General features: G+C 45.9%; 1 protein-coding gene across 1 annotated transcript in view; it reads left to right on the forward strand.

The window, feature by feature from the left end:
* The first annotated feature begins 9456 nt into the window (after window positions 1-9456).
* LOC144681895 (uncharacterized) overlaps window positions 9457-14986 on the forward strand; it is a 67719-nt gene continuing 62189 nt past the window's right edge. The window contains exon 1 of the mRNA XM_078544023.1: window positions 9457-9630. The gene's annotated coding sequence lies outside the window, so the exon portion shown is untranslated. The remainder of the gene's footprint in view (window positions 9631-14986) is intronic.

Below are 14986 nucleotides of genomic sequence, written 5' to 3' on the forward strand. Positions count from 1 at the left end.
ATTGAAGTAAATAAACATGACCTGATAGCCATTATTGAGGGGTATTTGACTTTCAAGAAGAATGGAAGCTAGGTAAAGGTGGAGGGGTAACACTGCTAATCAAGGACGGCATTGGTGCAATATTTAGAGATGATCTTGGTTCAGGAGATCAGGATGTAGAATCTGTTTGGGTAGAGATGAGCAATAGGAGGGGAAAGAAGTCACTAGTGGGAGTGGTCCACAGGCTCCCTAACAATCATAATGTAGGACAAAGTATACAAGAAGAAATATTGAACGCTTGTGATAAAGGGACAGCAATAATTATGGGTGACTTTAATCTACATATAAACTGGAAAAATCAGATTGGCAGTAGTAGGGAGTTTGTAGAATGCTCGAGAGAGAGTTTCTTAGAGCAGCACATTCTGGACCCAACCACAGAGCAGGATATATTAGACTTGGTATTGTGTAATGTGACAGGATTAATTAATGACCTCGGTAAAGGCACCCCTAGGTAGCCGTGACCACACTATGACTGAATTTTGCATCCAGTATGAAAGGGAGAAGAATGAGTCTTAGACTAGTATTTTAAACTTGAACAAGGGCAACTATGTGGGCATGAAAGCTGAACTAGCTGAAGTTAACTGGGATTTTAGGCTAAGGAATAGATCAATAGAGAAGCAGTGGCAGACATTTAATGGGATTTTTCAGAATACTCAGAATAGTATATTCCTACTATAAGGAAAAATTCTAAAGGGAAGACCCACCATTCGCTGTTAACGAAAGAAGTTGGGAAAAGCATCAAACTTAAGGAAAAAGCATATAACTGTGCAAAGATGAGTGGCAGGTCAGATGATTGGTCAGAATATAAAGAACGGCAGAAAATGACTAAAAGGTTAATCAAGAGAAAGAAATTAGAGTATTAGAGGATGCTAGTTAGAAATGTAAAAACGGATAGTGAGAGTTTCTACGGGTATTTAAACAGGAAAAGAATAGGTAACGTAAGTGTTGGCCTTTTAGAGAGTGAGAATGAAACATAGAAACATAGCAAAATAGGAGCAGGAGTAGGTCATTCAGCCTTTCGAGCCTGCTCTGCCATTCAGTATGATCATGGCTGATCCTCTATCTCAACGCCATACTCCCGCTCTCTCCCCATACCCCTTGACGCCTTTAGTGTGTAGAAATCTACCTGTTTCCTTCTTAAATATATTTGGTGACTTGGCCTCCACAGCCTTCTGTGGTAGAAAATTCCACAGGTTCACCACCCTCTGAGTGAGGAAGTTTCTCATCTCAGTCCTAAATGGCCTACCCGGTATCCTGAGATTGTGACCTCTTGTTCTAGACCTGGGGGGCGTTCAGCCAGAGGAAACATCATCCCTACATTGAGTCCATCCATCCCTGTCAGAATTTTATACATTTCAATGAGATCCCTTCTCATTCTTCCAAACTCCAGTCAATACAGGCTTAGTCAGCCCAATCTCTCCTCATACCACAATCGTGCCATCCCAGGAACCAGTCTGGTGAACCTTCACTGCATTCCCTTTATGGCATGTATATCCTTTCTTAGGTAAGGAGACCAAAACTGCACACACTGCTCCAGGGGCAGGAATTTTCCCTTGTCAGGTGAGCCCGGGAGCGGCCGCGAAACTGACCGCCGCCCGCGATCAGGCCCTGACTGCGATTTCACACTAACGGGCCAATTAAGGCCCACCCAGCGTGAAACATGGCTCGTCACTGGCCGGGTGGGGGGCAGCTGACAGGCCACCCTGGTCCAATGGCGACCCTGCGGCCGTTTTAAAAATGGCCCAGGCAGCCCCTGGAAGGCTGCCACAGAAGGACGTCTGTCTGCAATTGTAAAGATAGACTCGAGTGCGGCAGCAAACGCCAGGCAGGAGGGCAGGTTGGGTGGGCACCTGGCATCCTACTTTTCTGATGAGTGCCTCGCTGCCCTCCTGGAGGAGGTGGCTGCCAGGAAGGACACCATTGTCCCCAGAGATGGGAGGAGGAGGCCACCGCACCTCTCCAAGAGGGCTCAGGAGGAGGTGGCAGCCCTGGTGACATGGTGCAGCACACATGGGTGCAGTGCCAGAAGCTCTTCAATGACCTGCTGCACTCAGGAAGGCTGAGTACCTTGCTGGCATGGATCAGTGTGTAGAAGTGTTAAGATGTGGGTGATGAGCCTCTGGAGTCGTCCATTAGGCAGCAGATGCTGGCTGTCCAGCGAGATGTGCAGGAGGATCTGGCGGAGATCCATGAGGGTCTGCATGATGGAGGAGTCCATGCAGAGCGCGAGCACTGCATTGACCCTCATGGCCGAGCACACTGCCTCCTCCATTGAGAGAGTGGTGACTCCCTTGGAGAGGCAGCTCCAAGAACAGAATGAGGGGTTCCTGGGCTTGCGCTCGGACCTGCGAGCCCTCACACAGGCACTGACCTCATGTTGGCATACAAGCTGCTTGTCATCTCTGCGGGCTCCTCTCGGCGCTCTGGATGACACCAGCGGCTCCTCTACCCCTCTGCCAGTGACCGTGGCATCTGATGAGACTGCAGCGACTGGGGAAATACCAGGCGTGGCACTGGCCGCTCCCTCCCAGGTGGCTCCACTGGCCTGAGGACGACTGCCAAGGTCATCAAGTCCAACAAGACAGCAGTGTCAGCAGGCTGTCTGCAATGCTGCTGCCAGCAAGGGGGAGCACCTAGGCTTAGCACTCGCAAACTTAAGTTAAAGGCACCATGAGCACAAGAGGGACAAGTCACAGGTGATTTTATGTTCATTTATGTTTAATGTATGTATACTGGTCTGGGAAATAAGACCAGAAAAATTTATGTAGATAGTTTGGATTGGCAAAATACGATAAATTTTGTTTTTGTCATCATGGCCTGAGTATGCTTCACCTTTTTATTTTATTGGTGCAGGCTACGCCAGTATGTAAAGCTGGAGGTACGTGGCTCTGAAGTTTATTGCACAGGCACTGAATGTTCTTTGTTTTCAAATGAATGGGTCCTTTCAGACATCCGGGATGGAGGAGGCAGCCCTGGCATGCTTTTGAAGTTGATCTTTGATAGCCTAGCTAAAGGAACGTTGGATTGAGACATCTCTGGTGTTCTGCCCCCATGCCCTCAGTGTTCTCCTCACCGAGCTCATATTTGGACTCACTACTGGATTCATTCTCTGTGGCCTTTGCAGCTGAGTCAAGATCCTCTTCCTCCAGTGGGTCCCCCCTTGCCAGTGCCAGATTGTGGAGAGCGTAGCATGCAACCACTACCAGTGACACTTGCTCTGGGGGGCTATTGTAGTGCTCCCCCTGAATGCTCCAGGCATAGGAAGCGCATCTTGAGAAGACCTATGGTCCTCTCTACCACTGCCCTTGTAGAGGCATGACTCCTATTGTAACACTTCTCTGCCTCTTGTTCTTGGGTGGTGGAGAGGCATCATGGGCCACCTCTTCAACGGATAGCCCTTGTCACCCAGCAGCCATCCATCCAGTCGGGCTGGAGCACTGAAGAGCCTCTGTACCTGAGAGTGTCTCAGGATATAAGCATCGTGGGAGCTGCTAAGGTACTTTGCATAGACTTGCAGAATCTGCATCCTGTGGTCACACACTATCTGCACGTTCATGGAGTGGAATCACTTCCTGTTGATGAAGGCACCCGGCTGACCCGCTGGCACCTTGATGGCCACATGTGTGCAGTCGATTGCATCCTGGACACGGGGGATGCCAGCAATCGCTGCCAAGCCTCTGGCTTGCTCAGCCTGGCTGGCCTCATTCGTACGGTAAAGAATAAAGATCAGGACCCGCCTGAACAAAGCTTTTGTCACCAGCTTGACACAACTGTGGACAGCTGATTGTGATACTCCACACAGATCCCCCACTAAGCCTTGGAAAGAGCCGGAGGCATAGAATTTGAAGGCCACTGTGACCTTCAGAGCCACTGGCATGGAGTGTCCAGCCATACAGTCGGAGCTGATCTCAGGCCCAAGCATCTGGCAGATGGAGGTCACGGTCTCCTTAGGCATTGCACTTCAGACATATTGAGGTGGCTGCATCACTGCCTGTAAACCCTAGCAGCAGGATAGTGTTGTCTTCTGCGACCCCTTCTGCCTTGGACTGCCTGCTGGCCCTGCGCCCCTTGTGCCTGCACCTCTCCTACAGGTCCCTTCCCTGGAAGCTGCACTGGGACACCTGGCCTCCTCTCCCTTCTGCCCCTCTCTTCCTCCTCAGAGGAGGTGCTTCCAGCGGAGACCACAATCCCCATTACCAGGGTAAACGAAGGCTGTCTGATACCTGGAAAGGTCCACACGGTCTGAATCCTCCGGGAGCCTGGCAAACAGCAATGAGTCCTGAACTGAGGCCTGGAAATGCTAAGAATGAAGCCCCGAACAGAGATGAAGCTGCCAAATACCAATAAGCAACCAGCAGCAAACTATCTACCAAAACTCCTCACTACTCACACTGGCAATGCTGCTTTTTTATCCCGCCCTTGGATGAGGTTTGTAAAAATGTCAGCTGGCCGCCTGCCTGTTTTGCCCATGCAACGCTCAGAAAATCTCACGAGCAAGGTAAAATCACAGTCAGTTGGACTGTTAAGGGCCTTAAGTGGCCCATTAATTAATGGTGGGCGCCAGTCTGGCACCCGCCAAGCGAAATATTGCGCGGATACGCTATAACGTTGGGTGAGCGTCCTGGCATCATCGTGCACTATTTTACTCCCATTCAGGTCGGGCATGTGCCCGCCCGCAGGACAGAAAATTCTGCCCCAGGTGTGGCCTCACCAAGACCCTGTACAGCTGCAGTATGACATCCATGCTCCTGTACTCAAGTCCTCTCAGAATAAAGGCCAACATACCATTTGCCTTGCTGCTTGCTGCACCTGCTTGTTTTCAGTGATTGGTGTATAAGGACACCCAGGTCCCTTTGTACATCAACATATCAAGGGAGTTGATAGTAAATAAGGAAATGGCAGATAAAATGAACAAATATTTTCTTTCTGTCTTCACTATAGAGGATATAAAAAACCATTCCGGAAATAGCTGTAAATCAGTAGGTGTAGAGGAGAGAGAAACTTGGTGAAATCACAATCACTAGGGAAGCGGTACTGAGCAAACAGATGGATCTGCATGCTGACCAAGTCCTGATGGACTTTAACCGAGGGTCTTAAAAGAGGTGGCTAATGAGGTAGTAGGTGCGTTGGTGTTAATTTTCTAAAAGTCCCTAGATTTTGGAAAGTTTCCATCAGGTTGAAAAGTAGCAAATATAACCCCTCTATTCAAGAAGGGAGGGAGGTTGAAACCGAGAAACTATAGGCCAGTTAACTTGACGTCTGTCTTCGGGAAGTTGTTAGAGTTGATCGTGAAAAAAGCTATAGCTGGTCACTTAGGAAAACACAAGGTAATCATGAAGAGTCAGCATGGTTTTGTAAAAGGGAAATCATGTTTAACCAATTTATCAGAGTTTCTTCAAGGACTAACATGTGCTGTGGATAAATGGGAATTTCTAGATGTATTGTACTTGGATTTCCAGAAGGCATTTGATAAGGTGCCATGTCAAAGGTTATTGTGGAAAATAAAAGCTCATGATGTAGGCAGCAACATATTAGCCTGGATAGAGGATTGGAAGGACGCCAGAAAACAGAGAGTATGCAGATATGGGTTTTTGTCTGATTGGCAGGATGCGACTAGTGGAGTCCAGCAGAAGTCTGTGCTGGAGCCTCAACTTTTTACAATTTACATCAATGACATAGATGAGGGGAGCAAAGGCATGGCAGCACAAAGATAGGTATGTTGTGAAGAAAACATAAGGAGTTCTCAGACAGATATAGATAAGTTGAATGAGTGGGCAAAAATCTAGCAGATGGTATATAATGTGGGGAAAATGTGAAGTTGTTCACTTCGGTGAGATAAGTAAAAAGGCAGAGTATTACTTAAACGGAGAACGACTGCAGAATTCTGAGGTGCAGAGAGATTTAGGTGTTCTCATGCATGAATCAGAAAAAGTTAGCATGCAGGTATAGCAAGTAATCAAGAAGACTAATGGAATGTTATCCTTTATTACAAGAGGAATTGAACATAAAAGTAAGGATGTTATGCTTCAGTTATACAGGGCATTGATGAGGCTGCATCTCGAATACTGTGTGCAGTTTTGGTCTCATTTAAGGAAGGGTGTAAATGCGTTGTAGGTGGCTCAGAGGAGGTTTACTATATTGATACCTGGTATGAGTGGGCTGTCTTATGAGGATAGGTTGGACAGACTGGACTTGTCTCCACTGGAGTTTAGAAGAGTGACTTGATTGAGAGAGGTGACTTGATTGAAGTATATAAAATCCTGAATGGTCTTGACACAGTGGACATGGAAAGAATGTTTCCTCTTGTGGGTGAGTCCAAAACTAGGGAGCACTATTTTAAAATTAGGGGTCACCCTTATAGGACAGAGATGAGGAGAATTTTTTTCTCCCTGAGGGTTGTGTGACCTTGGGACTCTCTCCCTCAGAAGTCACTGCATATTTTTATGGCAGAGGTAGATAGATCCTTGTTAGGTAAGGGAATCAAAGGTTATTGGGGGTAGATGGGAATGTAGAACTTGAAACACAAACAGATTAGCCATGATCTTATTGAATGGCGGAGCAGGCTTGAGGGGCCGAATGGCCTAATTCTGGTCCTATTTCATATGTCCGTATGTTAAAGAAGCATATCTATATTTTTATCAATGTTTATCTATATAATTTCAAAGTAATCCATTTTCTGTCAAACACTTTGGGAATACCTGAGAGATGTGATTAGGCACTAAAAGTGTAAGGATGGAATCATCCTAGATTTGCACTAAGTATGGTAGTGGGCAGGTAAAAGGACGTTTTACCCGCCGGCCACAATGGCAGCTTTTCATACCATATCAAACCATTCCTGCCTCATTAATTATGCAGCTACAGGAAACACGCCATCTCTCTGGCGGGCTGCCTCCCATTTGCCCGCCACACCGTTACCTTGCTGTTTCCTCACACAGGGCGCCATATTTAAATTGCAGCTGCGCGCATACTTCTCGATACTTGCAGCCCAGGAGGGCACTGGTGAAGACGTGGCCCCCAAAACCAAGAAGAGTGCAGCCCCCTAATTCAGTGATGCATCCCTGGGACGCCTTCTGGATACCGTGGAGGCCCACTGCGATGTCCTCTACCCTCGCCACAGGAGGCCCATCAGTTTCACCACTCCGGCTTGGGAGGCGGTGGCAGAGGCGGTCAGTCACACAAGAAGTCGGCCTTCCAGTGCAGAAGAAGGATCAATGATCTCATCCATGCCGTAAGACAACCATCTCAACACTTAAACTCACACACTCACAAGGCAATCACACATTCACTGGCATTTCACTCACTGCCAGCTCAAGGGACAACACCACCCATTCTCACACACAGATCCTCACATCGTCATTTGGCCTCATCTCCTCTGGAGACTGCTTCCTCAGCCCTCGCCATTTTGAGGCCACTTGCATAGATCAACATGTGCCCCACACACACCCTGGGATACCCTCCTTCCCTAGTACAGCCCTTGCCCTGCAGCCTCTTCCCTTGCCTGAGGCCACTTCTCCCCTTTCCCCAAGTAAGCCCTAGCCCTGCTGCTGTGGAAAAGCCACCCTCGCCTTTTGACTGGTCTGGTAGGTAAAGACCTGCCTGTGAGCCCCCCTAAAAGTGATGTGGTGCTGCCTGTGAAGCCTGGTGCTCATGACCACGAGTGTTGCCCAAAGAAAGGTAGGCAAGCAAACCTTGAAGTCCCAAGCAAAGTGCAGCTCGCCAGGTGCACGTCGCTTATATACAGTTGTGAAGCACATCGGCGTGCAATCACACCAGCATGCCCAGATGATCCAGCGTGGGGGGGATGATTCCACTGAGCAGAGCTTAAATTAGACGCAAATGTATGAAAATGACGTTCCCGATGTACGGCGGAGGGAATAGTGGACTACCATTAATGGGCAGAGCAGACGATTGCAAACTGGTTTCACAATGGCGTAAAACCGATGTTTGGCCTTCTCGCCATATTGTCCACTCAAGTCTGCCATGACGTCCGATGCCAACGGAGGCGTAAAATTCCAGCCTAAGTATTTTTTTTCCTTCATATTTCATTTGATAAGCTTTGATACCAAAGGTAAGCTGTTTAATTTTACAGGGGTGAACCTATGATTAATTTACTGAGTTCAACTTGCCTATAGTGTATGTAATAACACAAAAGCAATGAATATCCTTCACTACCCACTTCACAGCTTGACTTAAACTAATTTTCTAAATCCTCTGTGCATTAATGAAAGTCATACGTGGCTCACTCAGTTTTTTTCAAATGTTTGTCCTTTTGTGGTCCACCTCCATTGCACTGCTGCCTCCTTCTTTCTCTCCTACCTATTGCACTGTAGATATCACATAAGCCTGAAAAGGTTTTCTTCCTGTGTCTGCAAGGTATGTCCAGGTTTCCAGGCTTGGCTCCACTCTTTTTACATTACCTAATTCCCCAGTGTTGTTGACTGGAAGCATGGAGTCACCAGTTACATGTTGTGCCTGGACAGTATCTCCACTGACCCAGTGGAGATATTGGGCAGAATTGACCCAGATTTGCACTAAGTACAGTAGCGGGCGGGAAAAAGGACATTTTACCCACCGGCTGCAATGGCGGCTTTTTGCACTGTATCGTCCCCTTCCTGGCTCATCCTGCCTCATTAATAATGCATTTCCGGGAAACACGCTGGGTCACTGGCGGGGTGGCCTCTGACCGCCCGCCCTGCCGTCACCTCAGGCCTTCAGTAAGCAGGGTGCCATATTTAAAGGGCGCCCCTGCACAAAGCTAGCACGCTTCAAGGGATAGGAGGCTGCTGGGAGGAAACATGGGGCTGCCAAAGGGAGGAAACATGCTGCCCCCAAATTTAGCGACCTACTGCCTACCGGACACAGTGGCGGCCCGCCGTGAAGTCCTCAACCCCCAACTCTGGGCAAAGACCAGCAAACAAGGTCACCAATCCAGCATGGGAGGCGATGGCAGCGGTAGTCAGCACCAAAGCCCTGCAAAAGAGGACAGCCACCCAGTGCCAAAAGAGGATGAATGGTCTCTTCTGATGCTCCAGGGTAAGTCACTCTTCTCATCACTCTCAACTCTCACACTCACAAGCCTATCACACATCCACAGGGATCTCACTCACTGCCAGTTGAAGGGACATGCCATTCACTCTCTCACAGACACCTTCATCTGCACCGCGGATCATGCCTTCATCCTGTCATTGGCACCACTCACCACTCCTGCGGGGAGTCCCACCACAACAGGGCAGGAAACTCCTAGCTCATATTTCCGATAAGGGACATTTAATAAGACATTTTTCAAACAAACACAAAGAGAAAAGAGATTGACACCAGCAAAGGAACAGGACCCTGCCTGAAATCCATCAGGAGGCAGAGAATTCAGGTTATCCTTTTGCCTACCTATTTGAAATTTTTTCTTTGCTGCACAAGTTCCACTACACCCCAACTGGAGTGAAGCCAGAGAAACCTTCCACTGTAAGCAGGAAACCACTGCGAATCCGTCTTCAGAAACCAATAACCTCCAACCTCTATTTCTTCAGTGGACCAAAAAGGAATCACAGGCCTGCATCATTTCAAATCTTTATCGCGAGAGAAGCAAGTGTGACGGTGAATTTTATGGACTTTTATGACCTAAGTGCATGCTACGTCTTTTGTAGTCAACTTTTCATGTGTGTGCGACCGTATGTGTGGCACTGTGTAAGTGAGTGCTGATGCGAATACATTTCAGGTTTTGAGTTCTTAACATTCATCCTTTTTTAAAAATAAACTTACAAGAAAACCTGTTATTGTTTGTTGTTAGCAGTCTCAGCACTCGGGGTTAAAACACTTTGTCTTTTAAAACATATCTGCCTTCAGTCAGTTGAGAGATGGAAGAAAGTGGGGAACCATCCTACCATCTCTCCCCTGACCATAACAGGGTGTTGACCTCTCATGTAATTCCTTAGTGCAGTAAATAGCATCCCATTTATGACCATCCTTGCCCTGCTGCATCCCTCCGTGCTTTTAAAAATATCCTTAAGATGCTCCTCATTTGTGCTTTTGCTGCCTTCTAGACTCTCTTCCTCTTTTTCCTCCATCCCTGCTTGGTGTTTACTCTCTAGCCACCACTTTTTGAAGATATTGAAGCTGGCTGTGATTAATGAGTGCTCTGAAGAGATTGAAACTGCCGGAAGGTAATGAGTGCTACTGAAGTGTTGATTCGCTGATAAGATTGCTGATAAAGCAGCAGAGGGAGTGCAATATCATTAAGGCACTGAATAATCAGTTCACCACTTGGATTTGATTATATTTGTACATTTATTTGGAGGATATGATGAGCTGAAATACTGTGTTTTGTTCTTCTGATACTTGGGTTTAGCCCCAGTTTACACTGGATAGGATGATTTTTTTTTTCCCTTCTGCTGGTTTCATGAATTATTTTGCAGATCATTTAGATTGGTATAGTCTACTGCGGTATGTTATTGGGGCAGTGAAAGGTCATTTCTGGTCCGAATGTAACATGCATTGCACCTAATAGTGGATATAAAAAAGCATACGCTTGCACTGAGATATCTCATTGGATGAACAGATTACCGTCCAACAACATCTCATGAAAATGACAAACACAATTGCACAAATATTTTGAAAATATGCTTTAAAACAGTAACATAAAACTAGGGTATGTAAATAAACCATTTTGGAAAATTGAAAAAAATCAGCATTTTATTAAAATAACAGAAATTCTTAGACACTTGAGAGAAAACTGTAATTATATTTTTGCAGACTAATATACACGCTAATAAGAAAAATTAACCTCTCCAGTTATAAAATTTGTACATTTAATTTTTAAAAAAATTCTGAGGAGAAGATTTCCAAATGCTTTAACTCTGAAATAGCAGTGACAGCGCTGAGTAAATTAGCGTAAACTTTTCATTTGTTACATTTTGTGTTTTTTTTCCCCAACTCTCAAAGTTGTAGATAAATGCTACTTGCAGTTCCATGGATACAAGCAATATTGTGGCCACTTAACCAACTGGCAGTTTTCAATGAATGATTCTGTCTGAGATCTCTGCACTCCTCCAATTCTGACCTTTTCCTTACCCCACCCCCATTTTCCTTCGCTCCATCATTGGAGACCATGCTATTAGCTGCTGAGACTTTAGGTTTTAGGAATCCCTCCCTTCCTCTCTTCCTTTTAAGTTCCTCCTTAAAACCTACCTCTTTGACCAAGCTTTTGGTCATCTGCCCTAATAACTCATTAAGTAGCTCGATGTCAAATTTTGTCTGTTAACACTCCAGTGAAGCGCATTGGGACATTTTGCTATGTTAAAGGTGCTATGTAAATACAAGTTATTGCTGTTGTTGCCTTCACCTGATTTTAATGCACATACAATTTCCACCAGAGGTCAAGGAATGGTATTCTGGCACAGCATCACTTTTAAGTTCCACACATTTGATCCTAGAGATGATCAGAACTGCAACTGGACTTGGGACTTCCGCCACTAAATGAATCTGAGTGCAAAATTATTTAGCACAGGCCAAGTGCTATTTATCTGTTACTGTTATCTTGTTACTTTATCCGAAACCCTCAGGGATGATTGCATTTTGGATTTCAGATAATTTCAGTTTTTGTTACCACATATAAACCTACATTATAATGGCTTAAGCCTAGGCTAGCAATAGTCTAAAGTAAATGAAATGGTTAGAAAAGTAAGATGTACCAGTGAATAGTAAATACAGGCTACTTGTAAGAAGTTTCTTTTTGACATGTTCACCACCAAAATCGCAAGGTAAACAGTGCAGACAAACAACTAGACTTCCCATGCTAAAGGTCAATAAGGTTAAAAAAAAAAGTGCATTTTTGGATGTGTTTGGTTTTTGGATTTGCGGATAAAGTATACTTAACTTGTATTACATGTTAGGCAGAGACCCCATAAATATTCCAATTATTAGAACTGATTGTAAATAATTGTACATAGATGTTAGGAAGCAGAAGAGTAAATGCTAACAAATGTTAAAGGATGATCCATTAGAGCAGGGGTGTTTCAATTTTTTTCTTTACCATCAACCCTACAGGGAGACAAATAGGGAATTGAATTTAGAGAGGGATTCTTCTGATCTCCTGCTGTAAACTTTGGCAGAATACCAGAACAAACCTGGAGAAACTGCAATCATTTTACATAGTTTCTTCAAGATTTACACAAATCTACTAAAGTTTCAGAAGATCATGAGAACCCATGGGGATGTTCCATGTCTAAATCCTTGCTCCCTTTAATTTGCATATGGTGCTGACAGACCTTGGTTTTGTGATTTAGGATTTATCAATCAATGAGACAGCAGTGCATGGAGCATTCATCTCCAAACCTTGAAGCTCACATAAATTCAAACAGGATAAACTAGCAAATAGGAAATAAAAGTGTAAATAGAGCTTAATTACGATAGTTTCAAGGGTCAGATTTCCGGAGCTTGAGAGCACATATTTGGATATTGTCGGACGCCCCTCAATTCGAGGATGATATCTACTCAGGGTCTTCATGTGACTGAGTAGGCTGATTCTCGACCTATGGATCATTGGGCACATGGGGCAGGATGTCCCATGAGGTACTGGGAGTGCAGGATTTGCTTCCCTTTCTTTCCTTATCTGCTGCTGCTCTGCCTCATCATTAAGACCTTGTGACTCAAAGCATTATACAGCTTGATGGACAAGTTGTCACCATTTTAAATGATTGAGAGGAGCTCCTTCCAGTCATTAATGTCAATGCTGCATACTTTAAGGAGAGCTTCAGAGTGTCTTGGAAGCATTTCCTTTGCCCTCTCCTGGAACATAGGCCATTTGAGAGTTGAGAATACAGGACTTGGCAAGGGAGACACTTTTTGGCCATCTGGACATGGTATCCAGTCCATCAAAATTGATTTTGTAGGAGTTTTACCTGAATGCTTGTGAAGCTGACTTCAAGAAGGACACTAGCATTTGTTTGATGGTCCTCCCCTTGAATCTGGAGTGTGCTGTTGTGTCACTCATACACATCTGGCCTCAGTGCAGTACAGGAGTGAGGTGAGGACAAATGCTCTGTACACTAGGACTTTTGTTGACTTGCGGATGTCTTTATTGTCAAACACTTGCTGCAATTGTTTGTAGAAGGCTGTGCTGGCAGCTGATCCGGTGTTGGATCACCTTGTCAATTGTGGCCTTTTGAAAGAGGTGGCTACCGAGGTATGGAAAGTGCTCAACATATTCAAGAACATCTCCTTCAACATATGTGGCAGGTGGAATATTTGACTTAACAGGCACCATTCAAGGACTGTCCAAGTCTCTTGTAAGCAGAATTTTTTAAAAAATTCATCCACGGGATGTGGGCTTTACTGGCTGGGCCAGCATTTATTGCCCATCCCCAGTTGCCCTTGAGAGGGTGGTGCTGGGCTGCCTTCGTGAACCGCTGCAGTCCATGTGGTGTAGGTACACCCACAGCGCTGTTAGGGAGGGAGCTCCAGGATTTTGACCCAGCGACAGTGAAGAAATGGTGATATATTTCCAAGTCAGGATGGTGAGTGACTTGGAGGGGAACTTCCAGGTGGTGGTGTTCCCATCTATCTGTTGCTCTTGTCCTTCTAGATGGTAGTGGACATGGGTTTGGAAGATGCTGCAGAAGGAGCCTTGGTGAATTCCTGTAGTGCATCTTGTAGATGGTACACATTGCTGCTACTGTGCGTCGGTGGTGGAGGGAGTGAATGTTTGTGGATGTGGTGCCAATCAAGCAGGCTGCTTTGTCCTGGATGGTGTCAAGCTTCTTGAGTGTTGTGGGAGGGTGGTAGTGAGAAGTGACTGAGAAGCATGCTGGGAGAAGTCAGCGCAGTCACTGCAACTCAGAAGGGGATCGAGGAGGACCCACTGTCAAAGAATGGAATAGCCCCAAATATTACATTGCTGTAGTGTTTCCATCCCTCCCTCCTCAAATCAAAAAAAAAGAGAGAGGGAGATGCAGTACCTTCAGGAGTGCACCAGAACTGCGAGGGACACTCTTCTGAAAGTGGATTTTTAAAAAAGCAGCTGATTGGTGAGTAAATCCTGGTGAGTTTTTTTTCAATCTATTAAAGTAATTCATTGCTTAATACTGAAGTTGGAGCTAAAAAATTTTTTTAGAGTATAGAATAGTACTGTACAAGTATAATTAGTCAAGAAACAAGGTTCCTAGCTAACATAAATAAGGCCCCGAGCTAGCGTATTTTTTTTAAGGAAGTAACTAGCTTAATCAAGAGGGATGTCATGGCAGGAGAACTCAGACCCGTGATATGCTCCTTCTGCAGGATGTGGGAAATGAGGGAAGCTTCCAGCGTCCCTGGTGACCATGTGTGCGGAAGGTGTGTCCAAATGCAGCTTCTAGCTAACCGGATTTTGGAGCTGGATCTGCGGGTGAACTCATTGTGGAGCATCCGCAATGCTGAGCAAGTCGTGGATAACACGTTTAGCGAGATGGTCACACCGCAGGTGAAGATTACACAGGCAGAAAGGGAATGGGTGACCATCAGGAACAGTAAAAGACTCAGGAAGGTAGTGTAGGAGTCCCCTGTGGTCATCCCCCTCTCTAACAGATATACCACTTTGGATACTGTTGGGGGGGATGGCCTCTCAGGGGAAAGCAGCAACAGCCAAGTTCACGGCACCGTGGGTGGCTCTGCTGCTCAGAGGGGCGGGAGGAAAACAAGTGGCAGGGCGCTATAGTGAAAGGGGATTCTATAGTTAGGGGCACAGGCAGACGCTTCTGTGGCCGCAAACGTGAATCAAGAATGGTATGTTGCCTCCCTGGTGCCAGGGTCCAGGATGTCAGGGAGCAGCTGCAGGACATTCTGGGGAGGGAAGGTAAACAGCCAGTGGTCGTGGTACACATTGGTACCAACGACATAGGTAAATTAAGGGATGAGGACCTGCAAGCTCAGTACAGGAAGTTAGGAGATAAATTAAAATGCAGGACCTCAAATGTAGTAA

Source organism: Cetorhinus maximus, chromosome 1 (genome assembly GCF_964194155.1).
Source record: "Cetorhinus maximus chromosome 1, sCetMax3.hap1.1, whole genome shotgun sequence".
Classification (NCBI taxonomy): domain Eukaryota; kingdom Metazoa; phylum Chordata; class Chondrichthyes; order Lamniformes; family Cetorhinidae; genus Cetorhinus; species Cetorhinus maximus.